Genomic DNA, 26,711 nt, shown 5'->3' with positions numbered 1-26,711 from the left:
ATCTCAGAGTGATAAAGAGTGCCGGGCTCCGCTTTCAGCTGGGAGCCTGCTTAGGATTCTCTCTCTCCTTCTTACTCTGTCCCTCCTTGCTACTCATGCTCTCTCTCTGTCTAAAAGAAATAACACACACACACACACACACACACACACACACACAGACACCTGTATTCCCCTGTAGTTATCTAAAGATTTTCTCACATATTCTTATCAAAGCAATAGAAATTTGACGCAAAAACTCCTCTGTTTTGAAAGTTAATTTTCAAGTTAAACTCTTTTAACTTTTGGAAATTGTCTTTTCCAAAAAAGACCAACTGTCTTTCATTCTTGTGGTTTCTTGTTCCAGATAATATTATCTACTTTTGTGGTATTCCAAGGTTCATTTGACTGCATTCATCTGCTGTTTCCAAAAATTTCCCATTATTTATGTTTCCTTTTATTCCAAGTACATATATAGCCAACTATTTTCATCATAAAACTTATTTCAGTATTTTTCTATAAGATTTAAATTTCAGTGTGATTTGCTAATATCATTCATACACCAAGAAGCTATCAATTGCTATAATTTAAGACATATGCTTTAAAAATGGTTTTAATCTCTGGATATAGAGTTTGCTATATATGTAATCTAGAGAGTCAATCAATTACTGGATGTCTATAAAATGTAAATGGTTGGAGTGTTGACTCAAGGACTATTGTTTTTTCTTGGACAATAACTTATACATTATTATACATTGTATGCTAGCATAGCCAAATAGAAGTAATTAGGTATTAAAAAACACCATTATATTGAAAGGGAAGTGTTAACAATTTCTCCTGATCCTGTACTGGCTGATGTGGAACTAATTACCAGCGTTATTCCTTTTCTTATAATTCTAAGTGTTAATATATTTCCCTTGATCTGAATATAAATGCAAATAAACTGTATTGTCACATTGTTAAATGTTCTAAATCTGTTGTTCAAATGTCTTTTTGGCATGTCAGTGAATTTATATTGCTGTAAATTTATGCTATATTTATCTCAACTTGATTTTATGATCTTGCTTTTGAGCTATATTGGCAGCATTTGGTAATTATTCTGCTTATTTTACTAGTTAAAATTTGGAAAAATGACTTTTATTCTGTTCTATGACTGGTAAAAAAAAACTGTCTCTCATGTCTGTACTGAGTCTGAGTCTATTAGTCCTCATGTTTTCCTTGATGTTAATGTAATTTTATTTGAATTTTAAAATTCTTGTGTATTGTCTTAGTTCATTTTCTTTTAAATGAAAGTAGATTTTTTTCTATGTAATGAAAATGATAATTTGTTTAAAGATTTATTGTTATGTTATTAAGAAATAGAAGTGTTAGAAAACTGATTACCAAAAACTATTCTGTATCCAGATATATACATTCATCTTAGAAATTATAGTGTTTTAAGATAAATAAAACTTAATTGGAACATAATTGGTAAGTGGGAGTTCTGTCACTTTTGAAATCCAAATAATGCAATCTAACTGTAAATCTGAGGAGTTTCCAAAGTTGTATTTGATGAGATTGATATATATGTGTGTGTGTGTGTATACACACATGTCCGTGTATATACACACATGGACATGTGTATATATGTATGTATATGTATGTGTGTGTGTGTGTGTGTATTGGGATGGTGATCATTGTTAAAAAAGTTTAGGGAAGAATGAAAGAATGTGTAGTTTGTGGGTGAGAGGAGGTTACAAGAAATGGTGACACTCATAAGGGAATTGACATGGTAATATGGATAATTTTGACATATGGTTCTTTGCAAGGAAATGGCAGTACTAATTACCTATGCTTAATTCTTTATCAACAGTCTCTTTGAACCCCTTCAGAGATCTTCAATGACCCCATGGCTAGAGTTCCTGACCCTCAGTATGAAAAACATTGAATGCAAACAAGCAAAAATGGCTCAGAGCTATGTATTTCTGTACTACAAAATGGCTTACAAGGTTAAAAATAGAAATCTGAATACATGTGTCAACACTTACATGAATGAAAACACTGGACCTCCTCTTTTAGAGCCAGCATCCTTTCTCAAAGTAGATAGAGTAATATAATCAGGGTAAGGTCAAATAATTGCCAGCAGGGTCCCGGACAAGACATTTCTTCCTACAAGCTATTTTTATTTAAAAGAAAAAAGTACCTCTTACAACTGCCTTATAATGCCTATATAGAAAATTACATGAAACAGGAAGAATCATTATTTTATTAAAATATAAATCTAAACTTCCATTTTTTAAAAAACCTTCATTTTAAATTGAATTCAAATGGATATATCAAGAGAATAAAAGGCTGTTCAATTTTTTCTGGATATGATTTTTAAAAAAGGCAAATGATAAAAATGAGGGTTTATAGACAAGATATCTGGTTCTTCATCTGCAATCTTTGACCAAAAAATACATTTTCTAGTAATCTCAAAGAAAAGATTTATACTAAAATATTTTTAGTGTAAATACACATAGAAAAATAGATTTATACTAAAGTTGTGGATTAAAAATCTAGGTGCCAAAATGGATTTGGGAACGATGGAAGTGATTTTAAGATGAGTTCACACTCACACTAAGTAGATAATAATTCTGGACATTCTTACCAAATGGCTATGCTTATTCAGTTAAAATCTGAAACATAAAAACTGATAGATGTGTTATGATTTTTTTCAGAGATAATTATCCTTATATTAGGGATTACCTTTTTATTATATTTTTACATGATTTATCTAATTATAACACAACTAAATTGCATCAAAGAACCCTGTTGATTAAAACATGTCTGGAGAGCCCTCTGGTGTGCTAGTTCATAAAATGAGCCGGGATTACTTTATTTCAATAATTCATTTATTGATTCACTGAATAGCATTTATTGTTTGCTTACATGAGGTCCTGTAAGGTGGCATCTAAAGAAGGTTATAATTTTAGTAAAGATAATTACACTGAGATGTTAAAATTAATACCTCCTGTACCTAAAATCTTTGCTTACTTACCTGCTTCTGAATCCATAATAAAGAAATATGTTTACTCAATCGTTTTTAATAACTACAGTAATCACTTATAATGATAATAATAGTAATAATAATAATTTATTAAATAATCATGTTGGGACTTTAACATAGAATATATTTCATTCTTTAAAATTACCACTTTAGCAGACTATACTTACTCTCTCATTAAGACAATTTCTATGGTATTCAGGAGTGGAATATAGAGGGCACCCTCAATACCCTAAATAAAGCTATTATCTGAAAGGATTAATCAATCTTTAATAATTTGTGTCATTTATGAGCAATGTCCTTTCAGTTAGCTTAAAATAACAGAATAGTATTTCATCTCACTGCTCCCTTCAAGTTTTCCCACTTCAGGAAGACTTTCCTTCTTTTTTTCTTTTCTTTTCTTTCTTTCTTTCTTTCTTTCTTTCTTTCTTTCTTTCTTTCTCTCTTCTTTCTTTCTTTCTCTTTTTCTTTCTTTCTTTCCTTCTTCCCAGATCAGAGATCTTTCTTTTCTGAAACGAAGTAGTATTATATTCATCACACCACTCATGCCACACAGTAACATTTTCTGCCTCTCAAGACTCTGCCTCTAAATGGAGTGTGTCATCTCTTGCATTAGACTATAAATTCCTAGAAGTTAGTCTAGGGGGTACCCTGGGGGATATACCATTATACATGACAATGCTAGGGTGATCAAAAACATTTACCTGAATATGTATGGCAAATACAAATTTAGCTCAAACTTGATATTGCAAAAGGATTCCAGGATCCATTTGAAGTGATTATCTAATCTCAAATCCTAGTAGGTACTGATTAATGGGTATAATTTAGAAAAAGAATGTAGAATTTGGAAACATAAAGACTTAGCATTATTTATATGCATTTTTCCAATACATGTATTTATTCATTCAAGCTACAAGTATTTATTGTAAACTACTATAAACTGAGAATCACATTGACTCTGGGAATACAAAAATAAAGTGAAACTTCACTCACATCTCCATGTTCGGGTCTAGCTGAGACTTGTCTGATATTGTTAGTTCTCTAAGATTGAAAGTCAAAATAAATTTAGCCTATAAGTTATTAGTCAACATGGATGGAACTGGAGGGCATTACACTGAGTGAAGCAAGTCAGTCGGAGAAGGACAATCATTATATGGTTTCACTCATATGGGGAATATAAGGAATAGTGAAAGGGATTATAGGGGAAAGGAGGGAAAATGAGTGGAAAAAATCAGGAGAGGGTGACAGACCATGAAAAACTCCTAACTCCGGGAAATGAACAAGGGGTAGTAGAATAAATGAAGCAAATGGTGGGTATTTGTTGTTTCTGATGGCTGAGTAATATTCCATTGTATATATAGACCACATCCTCTTTATCCATTCATCTGCCGATGGACACCGAGGCTCCTTCTGCAGTCTGGCTATTGTGGACATTGCTGCTATTAACATTGGGGTGCAGGTGTCTTGCCATTTCACTGCATCTGTATCTTTGGGGTAAATCCCCAGCAGTGCAATTCCTGGGTCGTAGGGCAGTTCAACTTTTGCTCTTTGAGGAACCTCCACACAGTTTTCCAGAGTGGCTGTACCAGTTCACATCCCCACCAACAGTGCAAGAGGGTTCTCCTTTCTCCACATTCTCTCCAACATTTGTTGTTTCCTGTCTTGTTAATGTTCACCATTCTTACTGGTGTGAGGTGGTATCTCATTGTGGTTTTGATTTGTGGTTCCCTGATGACAAGTGATGCAGAGCATTTCCTCATGTGCTTGTTGGCCATGTGTATGTCTCCTTTGGTGAGATTTTTGTTCATATCTTTGCCCATTTCATAATTAGATTGTTTGTTTCTTGGGTGTTGAGTTTACTAAGTTCTTTATAGATCTTGGATACTAGCCCTTTATCTGATATGTCATTTGCAAATATCTTCTCCCATTCTGTAGGTTGCCTTTTAGTTTTGTTGACTTCTTTTGCTGTGCAGAACCTTTTTATCTTGATTAAGTCCCGATAATTCATTTTTGTTTTTATTTACCTTGCCTTCATAGATGTATCTTGCAAGAAGTTGCTGTGGCCAAGTTCAAAAAGGGACTTGCCTGTGTTCTCCTCTAGAATTTTGATGGATTGTTGTCTCACATTTAGATATTTCATCCATTTTGAGTTTATCTTTGTGTATGGTGTAAGAAAATGGTCCAGTTTCATTGTTCTACATGTGGCTGTCCATTTTTTCCAACACTATTTATTGAAGAGACTGTCCTTTTTCCAGTAGATAGTCTTTCCTGCTTTGTCAAATATTAGCTGACCATAGAGTTGAGGACCCATTTATGGGTTGTCTATTCTGTTCCATTGATCTATGTGTCTGTTTTTGTGCCAGTACCACACTGTCTTCTTGATCACAGCTTTGTAGTACAGCTTGAAATCCAGCATTGTGGTGCCCCTGGCTTTGGTTTTCTTTTACAATATTCCCCTGGCTATTCAGGGTCTTTTCTGACTTCACACAAATCTTAAGTTTATTTGTTTCAACTCTGTGAAGAAAGTCTATGGTATTTTGATAGGAATTGCATTGAATGTGTAAATTGCCCTGATTAGCATAGACATTTTCACAATATTAATTCCTCCAATCCATGAGCATGGAATGTTTTTCCATGTCTATGTCTTCCTCAATTTCTTTCAGAGGGGTTTTGTAGTTTTTAGGGTATAGATCCTTTACCCTCTTTGGGTTAGACATTTATTTATTTAAGAAAGAGAGAGCACACATGCACATGAGCAGGGAGAAGGGCAGAGAACAAGCAGACTCCCCTCTGAGCAGAGAGATCAACGTGGGGCTCAATCCCAGGACCCCAGGATCATGACCTAAGCCAAATTCAGACGTCTAACCGACTGAGCTACCCTTAAAATTCTAAAAATTTTAAAAGTGAAAAATGGAGTCCTACGTATGTATGCTGGCACGCAGGTGGATACAGGAACTCTCTATACAACCACCCTATATCTGGGGGACTAGAAGCACACTGGTAAGGAACAGAAGATGCCTTTAAGCAAAGCTTTAGGGAAGGCTATGCAACAAAACTGTCTTACTAAATCCTATTTCACTCTATTGATTCAGTTATAGAGAAAATTCCATTCAGATCTATTCCACCTAAAATAGTATTTTTCTCTTTTGCAGAGTCAACAAGTTTAACCTAAATATCACAAAGTGGATACAAACAAACCAACCAACAAAAATGAGGATATAGGTACATTCAACCTTTGGAGCCAAGTAAATATGCTAATTTGAATGGGCACTCAGGCATAGTGAATTATATTCTAAGTCTATAGCATGAGGGTTTTTTTTTTTTCAGCTTTTTTGCTCACTAGATTCAGCATAACATGTCTAGAACAGAGAGAAGAGCATTACTCTTGTTTTCATTTCCAGGGATCCACAAAACAATAGTTCTCTAACATCAGCAAAATGAATGATACCCCATACATAAAGCCTTGGTACACGGATTCAAGGCCCAACACTTCATTTGGGATGTGACAGAGTTCCCTAAAAAGCCCTTTCCATTACCTGGCTCCACTCTTCTTCAGTAATTATTCACTTCCATTCTTAACTACTACCTTTGAATACGGAGGACTCTGAGCTTTAACAAACCATGTATCTCTTAGCAATACATCCAGTTTCTCAGTGACATTCATAACCCAACTACTAAACTGGAATTAATAAATATCCTTAGGTATCCAAATATGTTTCCTCTCTTCTCTTTCTTATCTGATTTAATGCCATCAAAAATAACTTTCAAATGATCTTTAAGACTTTCAACACCAATTTTCTAATTGCTTAACCAACTCTAGCTTTTCTACTTTTTACTTTCAAAATACTTCACTATTTCCATATGGACTGTAGAATTCAGTAAAGCTAATTGATGTCGCATATGAAGTCTTTCAAAAGTGTACCTGTATTTATCCAATTTATTTTCTTCAAGTTCACTACGAATAATTTTATATCTTGCATCACACTGTCAATCTATTACTCATTTATATGAGCCCAACTGAGTTAGAATATCTTATTATATGGTTGGTGAAATATTTGGATTTTCTCTTCTGTGAACTTTTCATAACCTCTATCAACTTTATTATTGGGTGGCTTACTTTCTCCTTTTAAAATCTTTGTTCATCATGAAATTTTACCTCTGGCTGAATTTTCTACTAAATTTATTTTTCCAAAAATAAATAAATAAATAAATAAATAAATAAATAAATAAATAAATAAGAAATTTTTCTTCTAAATCTAATGGTTATCTATTGATTTTGTCTGAGGGTGTTTTCTTATGCAAAGCTTTATTTTTATATAGGCTACCAAGCCACTCTTTTATAGAATCTTGATATAATCCTTAATTAAGAAATTTCCCCCGTGTTTTATTAATTCCTCCATGATTTTCTTACATGATGAATATTGTTTTATTTTTTAGCTTTTAACTATTTAATTAATTTGAATCACTCCCCCTTTTTGGTAAGATATGTTTCCAATTTTATTTTATTTTTCTTAAACAACAATTATTAAGCTGTACTATCTCCATACATTAAATCATCCATCTTTTTCCTTATTAAACTAAAAAGTCAAGGCACTTGGGTGGCTTAGTTGGTTAAGCATGTGACTTTGGTCATGATCTCAGGGTCCTGAGATCTTGCCCCACAGTGGGCTTTGCATTCAGTTAGAAGTCTCCTTGAGATTCTCTCTCTTCCTCTGACCTTCCCCCGCTCATATATGCACTTGCTCTCTCTCTCAAATAAATAAATAAATCTTAATTTAAAAAATAAACTAAAAGATCAACTTCATCATATGCTAAATTCTCCTATAAGATTGAATCTACTTTCTGTATTTTCTATTCTATCCCATTGATCTAGATTTGTTCTAATAGCTCTACAGTACACATAAAACTTTATAAATCTGCTTCCTGTCACCATTCTTAATACAATTTTTTTCGTCCTTTCTCTGGCTGGATTTCCTTCCTACATTTGGGCTAAGGCTCTGTGGAAGACCATTCCTCTGGAGAGAAGTTCTTTGTGATGGAGAAGGTTTTCAGCACATTTCACAAGGATTAATCTTCCCCTCCCTTCCCCTTCCCAGAGCTAAAATGAGATCTTTTTGGATCTTCACCGTGGGAACCTAATAGAGTTCTGGAAGTTAAAGACTAAGAAAGTACACCCCTGCCAAGAGTTCCACTCTCAAGAGGTTCTCAGTCTCAAGGTAGTCCACATTTAATCTCTAGTAATTCTTCACAATTACCATTTAATGTTCCAAGTTAAGACTTCAATAGCTTCTGTTTCAGGTGAGCATGTCTCAGCTATGTCTCTCCTATTATGCCATCTCTCCAGATTTCAAATAGCACTTTGCCCTGTGACTTCAATTCTTCCTTTGGTCCAAAAAGTCACTAGTTTTTAACATTTCCAGCTTTTGTTGTGTAAAAACAAAGTGATGACTTCTAAATTCTTTATCTCTCAGAATTGAAGCTGGACATGAATATTCTTGGACAAAATGTACCAAAACTTATTCTCAGTATTTTGAGATTAATAAAAAAAAAACCCTCTACATGTACACTAGAGTTGAACAATTTAAATGAATGACAGATTGTCAGAGCCAGGTTTCTCACTGTTGGAGTGGGTATTTACAGGCAGGCAAGAGGAGGGGAGGCTATAAAGACCCACGTGATAATGGATTGGAATTGGAGACATCAGCATGAACTGTTTAGTTTAATATAGATGCAGATGATTACATATAGATACTGCAGATATTACCTATGTGTTACCTAATATGAGGTTAATATATACACATAGTTTTCCTTGCTCTATGAGTTGAGAGAACCAGAAGCAATCACATCACCATAGCAATGAGCCAACCTAGCTCCAAAGTTTTTGGATGCTAATATCATTTTCCAAAAAGAAGACCCAGGATCCTTGGAGAAATAGCTGATTCTAGGGCAAAGCTAGCTAATATGCAAGACGACTCTGGAGCATCCTGTAGTACCAGAAAGTAGATAAATACATACAACAAACAAGCAAAAGACCATACATATGGATATAGTATACCAACACGACACAAGAGCCTAATTAAAGACCATGCTAAGGCCAAAGTTGTAACAATTTGAGCAGCAAACTAGAGTAGCACTGGGTTTAACACAAAATATAAATAAACACCCATGAGTTTATTCACTCCTATCCATCACTCCTATGAATGAATAATTAGATAAATAAATCAATGAGGGAGAATAGACAAGTCTGTGCAGAAGAGCTCCATTTATTTTATGTAGATGCTCCATCCTCAGGGAAGTGTGACATAATTCCACATTGTTTAAATTTTATTTTATTTTTTGAGTAATCTCTACATACAGTGTGGGACTCTTAACTCGCAACTTCTAAATCAAGCATTATACACTTAACTCTACATTGTTTACATGTGTATGGTACATAGTGACTTCCTTCAAAAGAAGGAAGTATGTAAAGGAAGGGGAGGAAGTAACATTAGTGGAAAGCCCTGATAAGCACTATTTCAGCCAAATACTTAATTTTAACATATACAGTTTCATTTGATAGTTAAAATCATTGATAGGATGTATAGAGAATGGGACTTTACCTCTTGGCCTCCCAAGATCACATAATCTCAACCTCACTATTAAATAAATATCAGATGCATCCCAGTTGAGGGGCATTTACAAAATGCATTTCAGTAGTTCTGAAAACTCTCTTGGTCATTAAAAAAAGGCAAAAAAAAAAAAAAAAGGCTAAGAAACTATAACACTACAATTAGATATACTGTGATCCTGTATAAACTCCTGGACAGAAAAATAGGATCAGGTAAAACTAATAGAATTTGCATAAAGAATTATCTTTATTTTATCAATTATAACATATATTTTTGATTTGTAAATTGCAACAAATAAACCATATTAATAGTTTATGTTCATAGAAGAATCAGAGTGTGAGGTATATGGAAATTGTATATATTTAGTATATAGTATATAACTATATATATATATATATATATCTGAGGCCGCAGAAATCTGGGGCAGCCACCATCTAGAAGGCCCTCTCAGGGGCCCGAACTTCTTTGTCAGTGTGAATTCCAGTCGGGACTGCATAACTAAAGCACATAAAATACTTATTAACACATAGATATTTATCAAAATAGATTTATTTCACAATCAACTATGGGGGAAGTAACTTTTCATTCACATCAAATGTTTCCACAGAATTTTCCATTTTCTTAATAGAATGCCATTTCTTTCTCATGCTCAACTCTGAAGAATTATTTCCTGTACTAGCATGATAACACAATAAAGTGATAGTTTGAGAACTTTTCCATGACTAAAATTTCACTTCTACTCAACATCTATCAGAAACTTAGCCAAGTGAAACTGTATTTCCATAATATTACTCCAATGAAATGAAATCCATCTATTCCAGTAAATATTCTAAAATGTTGACTTTAATATGCTTTTTCTTTATCATGACCTCTTGCTTAGTTTCTGGAAAACTATTACCTACAGTATTCTATACTCCTTTCTTACTAACATTGCATTTATTGATTTTTTTATTCACTTTCTGGACCACAATTTTTTTTTCAAATAGATCACTAAGATGAAATCCAGGGACTCTATATGCAACCATTGCTGGCTGTGGATCAATTATAACAGCTATATGGAGCCTTAGTATTAGTTGTCTGTTGTTGAGTTATGTTGTTATGAATTTTCCTTTGGCTTGACTTATTTTTAAGGATAATAGAAGAAACAGCAACCTTATACTCATATCTGTCTCCACTATAATAGCATTTCCTTGAGGATATTTTACATCATATTACAGTGTCCTCATCCTTAGCACTCCTAGGGGAATAATCTCTATATTCTTAATGTCAGGAAGTGGGAGAATGAGGAATGTCAATGCATGGTAAATTCCTTACCTTATTTTAGGAGAGTCAAAAGTTATTATATATAACTTAAACCTGATTCTGTTTGGAAATGTGCTTTAAAGTAACATTTTGAGAAATATAAAGGCAATTTTAAAAATGTAATAAAAAATAGGATGGATTTTTTTCATTCAAAAAAAAAAGCAAAAATAATACACATGTCAGAGAAAAAATAGATAAAAGCAGCAAAATTTTAATATTAGGTGACTGAGGTAAAACCGCCTATATCAATTATGAGAAATGGGTTAAGTTCTTCTAAATAAGAAGCAAGAGATTTCATAAGGGGACTGTGCTTCTTGTGTGTTAGAAATATTGTAATATTCTGACTGGTAGCTGTGGTTACATTTACTGAAGCTGCAATTTATGATTTAGGCTTTTTTTTAAGATAATCTTTTTTTTTAAGATTTTATTTATTTATTCATAGAGATGCAGAGAGAGAGAGAGGCGCAGAGACACAGGCAGAGGGAGAAGCAGGCTCCACGCAGAGAGCCAGACATGGGACTCGATCCAGGGTCTCCAGGATCACGCCCTTGGCTGCAGGCGGCGGTAAACTGCTGCGCCACCAGGGCTGCCCTATGATTTAGGCTTTTTATCTATTATTACCTGTAGCTACTTTAATAAAACTTTTGTTTTTAAAATAGGTGAATGCAACATACAGACACACTGAATACAAAAGGTATTAAAAAAATAAATAAATAAAGGATTGGGCTATGCCAGGCCAAAAAAGGGGGGGATGGGGGATAAATCTGCCTGAATTAATGTTAGAAAATAAATATTCAAGAGAAAAAGTATTAAGTGAAATACAGCAAAAAATTCATAAAGTATACAATGTACAAAGAATAAGTACTAAATACAAATATGTGTCACATTAAATATGTATTAAATGCCATTATATAAGAAGAAATTTTAAAAATATTTATTGTGGAGCCTTTTACATGCCACTCGGTCTTTAATAAAACAAGTAAACAACAACAAAAAGAGACCACATATGAGGAACATAATTGATGATATTGAAATAATATACATATAAGGTATATACCCTAAGAGCATGGAGCATTGCTTTCTTAACAACTATTGGTGAAGCATGTATCCATTTTGCCATATCCTAGGCAACCTCAAACTCCAAAAAAAATCCCAAATTTTGTAGTCTAATCCTGGCCTACAAGTTTAAAACATAATGTATTGTTTACAAGTTTGCTAAAGATGCAGTCATGCAGGCACATTCATGCCCTGATTTACTTATGTAAGTACTGTGAATTTTCTAGGAAAATACTTGGTATTTCTTTAAAATTTTTCTACATGTTATATAAAATTTGACTTAGTAACCTTTATCCTAGACATCTATTATCATACAATAATTAAACACAGAAACAAAGATTTAGAGACAAATTTGACATATTGGTTTTATACATTTTTATGAAATAATTTTCAGTGTTAATGCAAATTTACTTTAAACTTTTGTTATATAAATACTATGATATAATTTTTGTTAATATACCTTAATATTAATAATAAAATGTTTAACTGAAAAATATAAAAGTATAAATAGATAAGTAGACAGGTAGATAGAGATATATAATGAAATACCCAATTTGGAGATTACATATGGCTTCTAAATAAATAAATTGCAGGATTACTAATATTGCCATTGGCTAACAGTGATATTTTCTTATATATCACCTTATTCTGAATTTTACTTTAATAAATATAAATTACTTTCAAAAAGTCAGAAAATAAATAGCTATTAAAATAAATGCTTAAAGAAATATTATTATTCAGGGAAAAATAATCCTTTGTTAATTACATCACTAAATTATTTTCTTTGAATTGTAAGTAATACCAGAGCACATTGTAACTTAAATATTTTAGAGTTTAATGTTTCAATTTTTCCAATAAATTGCCATAGTTATCTTCAAATATAATTATCAATGAGGTAGTATGTAAAGTGAATTTGACAAATTAACATGTATCATCGACCATACTTAAAACACACATTTTATAGCAGTGTTACAAAAAAACTGTAGAACTCCATTATTCAAATTGAATGGTCAAAGCAAGTATCATGAGCATCTGAATGTAAAGATGGATTTAATTGGAAAATAAAACAAAACATCTGTCATTCCTCATTATGCCATGATTTGAGAAACCTCATGTTATCTGTGGCATTTAGATATTTAAAAAGAGATAGTAAGTAAAGTTAATTTTGACTACATAATTTTGCATATAATGAGGTTTCACTTATAGGTTAAGAAAGAATAGACTTTTTCAATAATTCAAGGACAATCAGGTTATTCATATCATGATTCTATCAATTACAATTGATATTAGCAAAAGCTAAAGTGACATAGCTTTGCAATTTACAAAATACTCTCCATCACGCCACATCACCCACATCGCCCACATCACCTTATAAGGTTGGTTATTGTTAATATACATATTTATTTATATCTGTGTATAAACAGTTCATATTTTATTGTATATATTCATTAAAATAGTATGCAGTTTACTTATATTATGCTCAGGAAATTGATATTTAATTATCACATTGAGCAAAACTAAAACTGTGTCAAACTTCAGTAGAAACTCCAATTCTTAATTTCCAAATATTTGCAGATTAAGTGAAAGTATTTGAGAAAATAACAAATTGCACAGACACATCTGCATTTGGGTCAGTATACAAAAATCTGTGAAACTGGGCTAACTTTTACCAAAACAACATTTTGAAAAGGGAAAAAGAGTGCACAGAAAGATCCAAAGCTAAATAGTATTATGTGTGTTTAACAAGAGAGGAAAATCAAATGGTAAAAAAAGTCAAGGCAACAGATATTTCAGATTACGACATTGACTCTAACATGTAGCTTATGGGAAAAATTAAAACTCTTAAACCATCTCTCTTTAAGGTATCTTCCATATATGGCTCTCCTTCCTTCATTCATCTTCTCATAATGCTATTTTCTGAAAATTTATATCAAATAATCAATGAAATTTGGTTTAATACTAATGTTTCTTTTCTTGGCTAATGTTTATTTTGATTTGAGTAAGCCCTCCAATACTTACTAGGATTCTTAAAGTTCTCTAGTGTAATATTCACTTGAAGTGATACTGTTTCACCATGAATAGATATATACCCTCAATAAAAGGCATTGTAATAGAGCAAGTATAACTTATGCTTTTAGGATTTAAAGATTGATCCTGAAGCAGATGATACATTTTGCTCTCTTAGTGATCAGGTTCAACCATTTTAATAGAAATGACCAATCTTTGGTTATATGGACATGATTATATCACCATATTGATGAAACTGATAATTATCTTTACCTTTTTTATGACCTCCACAGATTTTAGACCTTTGGGGAAAGAGAAGGTCTCTATAGGAGCGAATAGAATAAAGTTGGTATTATTCATTATAACTTTGAAGACACTCTTTCAAAAGCCTAGTGTATTGCATTTCTAAAATACTCTGAGACTTCATAGCTTGAAATAATATCTCATAGCATTATAGGTGTTTGTTTTAGAGAAAGAAAGCATTTAAAGATGAATTCCTTGAAAGGAAAATGAAAAATCTTAATAAAAATTATATTAATAAATGTTTTATGGCTTAAGCTTAAACAAGCAAGATTTATCTACTTGCAACTAAATCCATTGGGTGATTATATAACTACATTAAAGACACAATGGAATTCAACTTAGTTGTTCTTAGAAGAAATTAACAATCTTTGCAACTATTGGAAACATGAAACTAAGCTACTACTGCTGAAGGCATCTGATTATCCCGTGAACAGCCATTAATTTTTATCCAATTTTGAAAATGGATCAAAAAGGAAACATTCTGAAGAGAGAAAAATATGCATGTTTCAACTGAATAATAATAGACCTGTTTCAAATTCCCTTCATCAATGTAGAAAATAGCCAATCAATATTCATATCCTTAGGAAAATTATATGATATTATTTTTACAATAATATATTCAAAATCTAAGTATCTATTACATATTTTACTACTATCATTTTGATATTATTCATTGCATGCTATATCATTCATGGTTAATACATTATTTTGACATATTAATAATTTAGCAGAATTACTCTGTTAAATCAGCTCATTGATTCTGTTATGTCTCTAAGCTAGATGCTTTTTTAATCAAATGTTGTCTAAATATAAATTCAAATTATAGTCAGGAAGTCAATTTTCCAAAAATTATATTTATATCCAGGTTATAAATTTTAGTTACAAACAACTTAAGGGGGCAGATTATTTTAACTTAAAATGCAGGACCACTATAATAAAAACACCAACGTAATTTGATTTGTTATGTTAATTAAGGATAGCAGTAAATTTAGTTTGATGAGATTAGTTTAATTTAGAATTAGTTTAACGAGATAAAACATTTTTGAATCCCAGTTCAAATTTCAAAATATGAAAAATATTTCATTTTAAAAATTCATAACAGAGTAAACAGTAATATATGTTTGGGACATTTTATTGCCTTTTACATATTTTATTCCTATATTGTGAAATAACTTCGTTGCTAACATCACAATAGACAATACACCTCTTTTTCCCAAAGGATACATTTCAAGACTCCCACTGGATGTCTGAACGTGAAGATAATACCCAAATCTATACATGCTATGTTTTTTTCCGAAACATAGATACTCATGGTAAATTTAAGTCAGACACAGTAAGAGACTGCCGACAATAATAAAATAGAACAGGGATGCCTGGGTGGCTCAGCAGTTGAACATCTGCCTTTGGCTCAGTGCATGATCCTGGAGTCCCAGGATCGAGTCCCACATCAGACTTCCTGCATGGAGCCTGCTTCTCCTTCTGCCGTCTCTGCCTCTCTCTCTCTCTCTCTCTCTCTATTTGTCTCTCATGAATAAATAAAAATTTTAAAAATATTAATAATAAAATAGAACAGTTATAACAATTTACTAGAATCAAAGTTATGTGTATATAGTCTCCTTTCTCAAAATAGTTTGTTATACTATGATTCAGACTTCTTTTTGTGATGATATGAGACGATAAAATGCCTACATGAATAATGCAGGTGTTGTAACTTAGTGCTAGGCTAATACTGACCTCTAAAAATACATCAGAAGGAGGATCATCTGCTTTCAGGCCACGGTTGATTCCAGGTAACTAGAATCTTTGAAAGTGAAACTGCAGATTAGCAGGGGATTACTGTACAAAATAAGACTCTTGCCTAAAATGTTAGAAAAGACATATTTCCTTCAAGTCTCTCAATGAAAGAAGGCGGTGCTCATTGTCCAGCTATAGTAGTTCTCAGATACGTTCCTCAAACTTTTCTTGCATTTTTTTCTCCTGAGACATTTAAAAATACAATGAACACATAATATATGTCTAACATTTTTTTCCATGGGTATCCTAAACCTAAAACATTGTTTTTATAAATACAATATCATTATCATGTTTAAGAAAATTAACACCAAATCAGTAACATAGTCTAACATATTCTGAATAATTCCCATTTCCCCTATCATCCTGAAAGTCTATTATAGCTTTTTGTTGGTTTGTTTTTCTATTCAGGATTCAATCCATTTTGACACATTTGTTGCAGGAGCTTTGTATTTAGTTTTCTGTAATCTCAATAGTTCCCAACTCTCTTTCTCCCCATGATAATGAGGTTTTGAAGATTCCAGGTTTAGTCTCCTTTTAAAGCAATCATATTTGCAATCTTCACTCATATTTTGACTTTGTTTCCTTGAAATTAGATCATGCTACATTTTTTAAGCAATAATACAGCATAGGTATTATGATGTCTGCCATTGTATGTTATCAGGAGGTGGGTGCTTAGTGTGTGTACATTTTGGATGTAATTAGTTGTACGACAGTGGTGAACAGCAGGTCACTCACAGTAAAGAAACATATTTCAGTTTGCAACTGATACTTAGGTAGAGTACTTTCAGGCCACATGGAAGTCTTATTCCCCAGCAACTATCACCCAATCGAAGATACTTGCCTAAAATAATTTTACATTGCAAATTAGTTGTAAAATTGAAATTTTATAATTGTATCATGTCTTCTGTATTCATTACATAATATTTTCTGTAGTTATGTTTATACCTATTTTTCTTATATTTTTATAATTTTTGAGTATCAGTATGCACTATTATTTTGCATATTATAAATGTCTACTATATTACTGCATAATTCATTTTCAGGGGCAAATCAATGTAACTTGTGATCTCACATGACAAATTGGAAGCTCAGACGTGGAGTCATATATTTCATATTAAATATATTTCTCCATGCAGCTCTTTCTGATTCTAATTCTGACAATTAGTTTTAGAACATGAAGATTTGAGCACTAAGTGTATTCACTGATAATGGAACATTGTTTTAAACCTATTCAAAGGACACACACACACACACACACATATCATTAAGTTTATACTGTCACCTCTAGTTAAAGTCTCTCTTTAGGTATATCTGAGATCAAATAAGGGATCAAGGTGCTTGCTACTTCCTTCTTGCTAGTCCATTAAGTACAACATCATCAATGGACTGTTGAAATGTTTGGTACAGAATGAAAACAAATTTCTTCAAGCTTGCATTGTGTTAGAGAGCAAAAGAATTGAAATAGGACTGCAATAAAATACTGAAGATACACCACCGCCGTATAAGATGGAAGCAAATTACTTCTATCCATGTGAATTTTGATCCAAACAGATTTGTCAGGTCAAGAAATGCATATGGGCTTCTAGCAGGCAGTACAAAGATACCACATCAAAATAACAACTGTGATTGATCAAGACCTAAGTTAACCAAAATCCAAAGTCAGGGTAAAAGATCTATCTATCTTTTGCATTGGCCAAATAAGATAGTTGAATGGAGATGCAATAGGAATCCCTAACCTTCAGCCTTGCAAGTTTTTGCAAGTTCTCAGGAATGCAATATTTATTTTAGTTTATTATCTCAGTGAGGGATTAGGGGGCCATTATTGCTACTTCATTCCATGACCCTCAACCATATGGGTAATGTGTCCATAATTAGGAATATTTATCTCCTTTACATATACTGAAACTAAGTGCATAGCTGTAGAATGGAGGCAGGCCATCACTCCCTCTATAAATCCTTTTTTCAAAAAATGTGGCTACACTGCCTTAAGTGATGAAGATTTTGGTCTTTAGGTATTAATGTTAGGTCAAATTCAACAAGGAATAATCTCCAGAGGGGCTATTTCCCTTACTAGAGTACTGACACTTCCATAAAGGGCCACAGGAGCCTCAAAAATTGCTTAGAAGACTCAGAACACAGGTATGGCTCTGTTGCAGGACTTTTTTTTTTCTCAAAAGGACTTAGGGTCCCCTTCCATCCAGGAGCTTCCTGTCTGTAAAAAGGAACATTTTCTTTGACTTAGGTAAGAAACCAGGAATTCCTGCAGTGGTTTCTCCACTTGGGCATTTCCCAAAAAGACATAGGAATGTTCTGCTTGAATAGGCAAGTGTTACCTTGGTAGGTGGCTTATGTATTTATTCCTACATTTAAGGATCAATTCCTACAATTAAGGATCAAATGATCATTTATGGGGGCTAATTGATTGCAACACTTTCTTGATCATTTGTGGGGGCTAAGGACTGCAACACTTTCTTGATCCCTCCATCTCTGTTATTTTTCACAATAATGGTGCTCACTTGATCTCTCACTCTCAAAAGACAGTGACATAATTGAGCCACTTGACTTCTGTCTCCAGCCTACAAAAGGCAACCATCACAGAGGACAGTGCAGGTATGAAGTGGTTGGGATGGTTTCACAACACTTATCACTTATCCCATTTCCTGAGCCTTCAGACCCTACTCACCTCTTTAGTGAGCCAGAAAAGTTCTGTATTTCAAACTCACCATCTTTAGGAACTCATGCAATCCAGGCTTTAGTGAGCCCATTGGGCTCTCAGTTCCCAGACACAGTATATGAATCCTCAAATCAAGGATAAGTACATGAATATCTAATACATGTAGTCTATTATATCTGTTACAAAATATGTTACAAAATGTCTGTTCCTAATCTTCTGATCATACATCCTAGAAAAATGCTGCATCATTAATGTGAACAATCTGCTGCAGTTCACAGTCTGACTATGACTATTCACATTCTCTCCATCAGTCTGTCCTCATCACAGGAGCTCATCATTAGAGCCTCACCCAATCACAGCTGCAGGCACAGAATCCCAGTTCTCGTGATCTACACCAAGTTTGTGTATGTCTTTTCAGACATGACTCTCAATCCAGAGACTTATGGAATACAAATGTTATTTGTTGATCTCACACTTAATATGCAATGGTGAAATGGGCAGGAAAATCAAAACAAGTGGTTTGGCCAGGTCTGAGTTCAAGTGGATAGGAAGGTGTAACAGTATTATGGATGCAATTCATGTACAGTCTTAGTGACTAGCACAGTAGCATGTTGTCCTGCATTGCTATGCTGTATACACAGTTTATGAGAATGTTTTTCCTTTCTCATTCTTTTCTTTAAAAATTTTTTAAAACTCAAATGAAGGAACATATTTAAATTTTTATCCCTCAAGTCTTGGTTTGCATTAGTGAAAACTGATCATATTGGCTATGGAGATTGAAAACGGGAGATTGGAAGTGGAGGAGGGAAGTTGCCACTGTAGGTGGAGAACATTACTGTGACAAAAATATCCTCACATACCACTAATGAAAGCAAAGGGTACTGATCTTAATGTAGTATTGGATCCGCTTACAAATGAGAAGATAAAATCATGAATAGTAAATTATTAAGACATAGAACTATATATTGAGTAAATGAATGAAGATAGTTCTAAGACATCAAGAAATTATTCAATTCAAAATCCTATAAAACCTATTTTTCATTGCTGGGAAGATAACTCCATTATCACATGTAAAAATATTGAAATACTTATTTCTAAAGAATTAAGTATTTTAGAGCATTTGTGGACTTTGAAATGCATAGGGATATTTTAGGGCTGTTTATTTCAATATTTCATCTTAAAATCTGTCTTCTTGATGCCCTCCCCACACCACCAATTGATTAACTTCAAAGCAGACAAATATGTAAAAGCTTATATGGATATGACACTTTATAGAACTAGAAAACAGCCGTAAATGTTATGATTTGTGATTCCTTTTGAAAAAAAAGGCCAGGACTATAGTATAGAAGACTGTTAAAACTTCCCCAAATTAGCTGAATCCTAAAAACTAATCCAGTATAATATTTAAATCCTTTTTCAAAAAAATGTGAGTTTAATTTATTCATATATAACTCCTTGCTAACCCTCTTGTTATTGAGAATTTATAAAGATGGCCAATTATCTGATGAGAAGAACTGAACATTAGTGTCAAGTGATTATTTTTCTCTAGGTGTACCTGCGTATTTAATAAATTAGGTTAGGTCACCTTATCCTGGAATTTTGCTAAGGCAAGAAACTGCAAGAATCTCTTTTTTAAATCTCACATTTTTAAAATCAAAGGTCTTTGGATTAACTTGCTTGTCTAAAATCACATGGAGGGTTAGCACAGGTGAAACACAGCCCTATATAAACAAACTTTCCCATTCCTCATTTAGCACAGATTTTCATTTAATAAGAAATAAGAAATAGGAAGATCATCCTCTTTTTATCCTTCTATAGAATTGAGATTTTTCTGAGAAGCAAATTTTATTTTAGGTCAATAACTAGGCCCAGTCTATAAAATTCAAAAAATCAAGTAATGCTATTATATCTAGAATAAAAGGCACTAGAAAAGAAAATGGCATCATTAAAAACAAAAGAAAATATGAGTTGGTGAATCAGTACTAAACATCTTAAGGCTACTGTAGTTGATTGTAGTATTATTATGGCATTGATGAGTGTGGGAAAAGCATACGAAATGCTACTGGTATGACATTGATAAATGTGGGAAGGACATGTAAGTTTTTTCAGACTGATGGGTTTTTTTTTAACCTATCTGTGAGGCTATTTTACAGGAAGTGACAATCTTCTCCGCTACTTAAAGAAAATGATTGTATCTGGCCCAAACACAGACTTTTAATAATGAAACCAGTTGTTTGTATCTACTTGCCATTGATTCCTTTCCTGAGAAAATATAATTATACTAGATGAGAAATTCTTCACCACCCATCATCATTAGTTTCTCACAGCTGAAGCTGCTTTGGTGTGACAGCTTTCACCCCCTGATGGCAGCATAAAGGGAATGGCTCACCTCATGGAAGCCTGCTGGCTCCTGCTTCTCCCCTCCTCTGGCTCCTTTATCCTACCATCTCCCACAGGCCATGCTCAGCCTGTCTCCAGACCGCGCCACTGGTGACAGGAAGCTGCAAGTCAAGGCCAGAACAGCAGGAGCTGGTGGGCTCTCTTAGTGTGGTGGGTCAGATGTGGGCGGGTTTCGTGAATTGTCCCTTGACTCTGAACTTTGTGAAATGCCTCCCTGAAGTCTTGGAAAAGACCTCTATAATCGCATTAAATCTTGCTTATGTCCAGGGGAACCTGGGCTTATCTCTCTTCATGTGCCATGGGAAGGGAAGGGACCCTTCATCCACTTTGAATGTTCCCGTGCACCTTTCTATTCTGTTCGATCACTTGCACCACTCTGTGGTTAACTACAAATACAAGGAGACAAACATACTTCTCTATGCTGTACACTATAGCTACTTTCAGTTGGATTCTATCCAAATGACTTTCCCCATTGCTTGTGCTGTTATTTAAGGGAACTTATAAAGCAGACCAGTCATCTCCCGGGAAGAACAAACCGTTTTAAATCACATGTAACGTTGTACGTCCAGCAGCAATAGAAATTACTTCAAGATCTCTTAGTACAAAGTATACAATACTTGCCTGCAGTCAGAATTTTCTTAAGTAATCTGCATTAAACCTCCAAGTATCTGGCACAAATGTAATGAATTATAAAGGAACATTATAAGTAATAGTAATTACTTATTGAATAGGTTTGCTGTGAATGCAGTGTAGAGGTTTATGGCACTCTTTAATAAAACAGGTTTTGGGTTTTTTTTTTTTAAATCACAGTTAATATTTAAGTACTCTAACTTTAGCAATGACACCAACCTGAGAATTACTTAAGTAGTGTCATCTCAGATAGATATAATTTTGAATGTTTAGAGAGAGCATGTAAAAGGTTAATAGATGAAGACAAAACATATATTCAGGTTGTGGAAACAACTCAACAGTACTAAAAATAAAAAAAAAGAGATATAAAACTGGAAGCCAGTATGGTTACTTATAAACTATTAATTACAGTTATTTTTAAACTCTTGAATCATTTAAACTTCTTCAGATTTTAAACAGTGAGTCTCTGAGGGAATCCTGAGTACACCCTTTTAAAACCTAATGCCAGCCTTGTTTCATGGCTCAGTTAACCCGATTCAGATTAATGATCTTTTTTGTACCCTATAACATAAAAATCAGTCACAAGTGACAAGATATTTATTTTGGAAGCACTGTACCAACATTCCAAATATAGCAAGGCTGAAGTGTATAACTAGAAATAGATACATTGAAATAGACATCAATATTTGTGCCTATATAGATGATTTGCTGTCTAAGAAACATCTTTTAATTGGATATTTTAGAGTAAAATTGATTTACTTCTTATAAGTCTAACTGTAATAATTTCTAGGAAAATGATTTATTATGGTAACAGAGATACATTGACAGTTCAATAACACTGATCAATGATACTCCCCAATGGACAAATGGTATGTTCTATGCTTTGAAATGGCATCTAGGTATTGACTACTGAAAAGCCATTCTCAGAGGTCTCCAAGTGTGAAATAGTATTTGTGCGTATAAATGTCAATCTCGTCCATTATTCACTTTAGAACACAACCTTGCTCTGATATAAATGGTTCAGTGAGTCAAATTCTGCATTAGATCTATAGAGTCAACGATTTTTTTTTTAGGATGGGTGGGTATTTTTGTATCAGTCCCTCTTCCAGCTAGACAGTTATCTTCCATAAAATCACCTCTGTCATACATTTTTCTTTTCCATATATCCCCTATCAAATTGGTCAGGAAGTGCTATGCTATAGCAATAATCTCAAAATCTCAGTGGCTTGACAATTTGCTCTTAATTTACTTTTAACTCCAGTAAGGATCAGAGAAGGAGTGGGGTGGAGCTCTGGCAGGGATTGGAATTCCTTCAATCTAATAACTACACAGACTTCTGCACTTTTGAGTTTTCCCCCTGGATTCTCTACAAGAAGCCAGCAGGAAAGAGAGAGAGGATGTGAGGTGGTAGATGGATGTCTGGAGGATTGACCTAGTAAGTGACTAACGTTCTTTCCTTTGTCAGGACAGCCATTTAGACCCATAGGTCCACAGGGAGCCTGGAGAATGCAATCTTCCCATAATTCCTAGAAAAAATGAAAATAGGAAAAAAAAAACATTGTAAACAAACAGCATAATCCTTGACACACACACACACACACACTATATATATATATATATATACACACACACACACATATATATACATATATATATACAATTCCAATATATATATATATATATATACAATTTCCAAAGTTCTGTTTTCATTACTAAGTCTCCACTAATATCACAGTCTAGACGTTTACCAATTCTTTTCAGATTTTTGCTTCCTATTTTCTCTTTCACAGTTTCAACAGTAACAATAAAATTTACCTTTTTGTCCCTAGCCAAGAGCAAGAAACCTTAATTAGACTCACTTTCATTCAGTAAATCTTGTTGGGTGTACAGCTCTAATACCCACGACATCTCCCTTAGAAAACTTGCATGTAAACAAATAATTACCATTTCATGAAGAAGAGCCTCCAAATGCTTGTTCCACATTCATCTCCTTGATATGTAGGGATAAAGTTATGTAATTTACCGAATTTTATCTAGTAACCAGGGGGTCAAATTTTGCATAACAGATATTGACAAAACTGATATTATGGGTCTCCTGATGTGGTACAATATGAAATTCACATTTTTTAACCAAAATATTTAACATGATTTTAAGCAAGCCTTGAGAACTGACTTCCTGTTTCTAAAAAAAAAAAAAGGATAAGAATTAAGTGGCACAATGAAGTAACAATTCATCTGTCTTATAATTTGCAGTCTCTCTGAAAGCAGAAATTGAAACAAAATTTGTGTGAATCTATTTTATATAAAAGATAATACTAGGAAGCAGAAAAAGGAGAAAGAAGAAATGGAGAAAGGCCAATAAAATTTATGTTAATTAAAAGCTTATCCCTGCAGGCAATAAAAGCACAGTCCCATTGGGAAAGTACTGAGAAACCATGTCAAACATGACTTTGAATTTCCCTCCAAGGGACAATGAAGCTGGGGTATTGTTCCATCTACTCACACATTCCATCTCTTGTAACCCAGGGGGTGCCAACTGCCCTACCAAAGGCAATTGCCAACAGTACTATAAGTCTTTAGACAGTGAAGAAAAGAAAGCGAGAAAAAGACAGAAGATAAAATACTAACAAATATTGAATCAGATAGAGGGTTTATAAATGCCTACTGTACTGTTCCCTCTACTTTCCTGAATATAAGAAAAAAATCATAATAAATAGAAGAAAGGAAATGTTTCATGCCAAACAGAATTTCAATGATATGCTCCTATATTTAATAATACTAGCCAATTATAACCATAATCTTAGAAATTTTGTACATAAGTATCACAATATTTTCTATCTTTTTTGAACAACTCTAAAAATGTGGGTAATTGATGTCAAATAACATAAGTACCTCAGATCTCTTTCAATATATTCACTCTTCCTAGTATAACATTATATTGATGGCATTTCAACTGTTGTTATAACATTTATTCAATGCAAAGAGAGATACAGACACACTGGTAACTTTGAAAAGTTATACGAATTATGTCATAAGTTTGAGTCATTATGTTTAAATCCATAGTGACAGTAAATTAATATAGAAGCATGCTGTCAGTTATGTTTGATGAGGCTTTTACAATAAATAATCACAGTAGATGAAGAGGAACTGTCTCTTTCAGGAAGTTAAGCTATCACTAATGGTCTTTTCTAAAGAATAATTAGGAAGGGTCAAATGTAACTCACAGACATAGCCTCAACGTTAATTGAGGAGTTTCCTTATCTAAAGATCTGCTGTAAGTATAGAATTTACATAATTATATATATATATATATATATATATATATATCCATCTTCTCATTTGATGATATTTACAAAAATATAAATAAATAAATACAAATAAAATAGATAAATTAATTAAACTCCCCCCCAGATAAGTTTTTCATTATTACACAATGTATGGTAGTGAACTGAAAGTGTTGAAATAATCCACATGATGTAAATAAAGGAGAGAAACTTACAGAGTCCTTTGACAGTTTCTCATATTTTCAATCAAAAAAGTAGTCATATATTTTCATGCACTATTGGTGGAAATGAAAACTGGTGCAGCCACTGTGGAAAACAATATGGAGATTACTCAAAAATTTAAAAATGGAATTACCCTCTGATCTACTAATCACAATACTGGGTACTTACCAAAAGAATATAAAAACACTAACTTAAAAAGATATGCACCATATGTTTACTGAAGCATTATTTATAATTACCAAACTATGGAAGCTGCTCAAGTGTCCATCAATAAATGGAAGATAAATTAGAAGTGATATATAAATACTAAGCCATAAAAAAATGAAATCTTATCACTTGCAATGACATGGATAGATCTAGAGAATATTACGCTAAGTGAATAAGCCAGTTAGAGAAAGACAAATACCATAGGATTTCACTCATGTATGGAAATTGAGAAACAAAACAAATGAACAAAGCAAAAGAGAGACAACCAAAAGACAGTTGCTTAAGTATATAGAAAAATTAATAGTAACCAAAGAGGAAGATTGTGGGGGGATGGTGAAATAGGTGAAACCTAAGAGTACACTTACCATGCACTTATTGTGATGAGCACTGACTAATGTATAGAATTGTTGAATCAATATATGTACACCTGAAACTAATATAATACTGTATGTTAACTGTACTTGGCATTAAAAAATGTAATACCCAAGGGGCAGAAACAACAACAATAACTACAAACAGACAAAACAAATGTAACTTATGTGTACTATTATGTCTTTGACTCCAGAGTATTAATGGGGTATATGATTCACTTTTTAGGATATCTGACAACACCACACAGATTCCATTCTGAGACTTGACACTCAGTCCTATGTATTCATAATACCCCTCATAAAATTAGGTTGCAAAACTTGAATAGCACAGGTACCTGCCATTCTGGAACTTGTTCCCCACACTTGTATAATACAGACTTCATGGCACATGGAGCTTCATTTTTATTGTCACTGCTCTTTCCTATTACCCAAGGTAGGAGTTGATATGCAGTAAGTAAACAAAAAAATAACGCAGGAATGAGTGAATAATCAAATGAATGACAGCATATATGAATATTGTCTCACATTAGGCAAGTAGGATTCTTTCTCATTGGAATTTGCAATTATGTTGCAGACACCATAGTGTCTTTTGTTAATAGTTACATTGGAAGTCATGTAGACTGGGGCACCTGAGTGGCTCAGTGGTTGAGCATCTGCCTTTGGCTCAGGTTGTGATCCCTGGATTGAGTCTGGTATCAGGCTCCCCATGGGGAGCCTACTTCTCTCTCTGCCTATGTCTCTGCTTCTGTGTGTCTCTCATGAGTAAATAAATAAAATCTTTAAAAAATAAAGTAATGTAGACTTAGAGTTGGGACAACATAAGCATGGTAAAGTAGAGAATGCCAGCCTTAT

The sequence above is a fragment of the Vulpes vulpes genome, chromosome 6 (genome assembly GCF_048418805.1).
Source record: "Vulpes vulpes isolate BD-2025 chromosome 6, VulVul3, whole genome shotgun sequence".
Classification (NCBI taxonomy): domain Eukaryota; kingdom Metazoa; phylum Chordata; class Mammalia; order Carnivora; family Canidae; genus Vulpes; species Vulpes vulpes.
Note: the sequence above shows the minus strand (reverse complement) of the source record.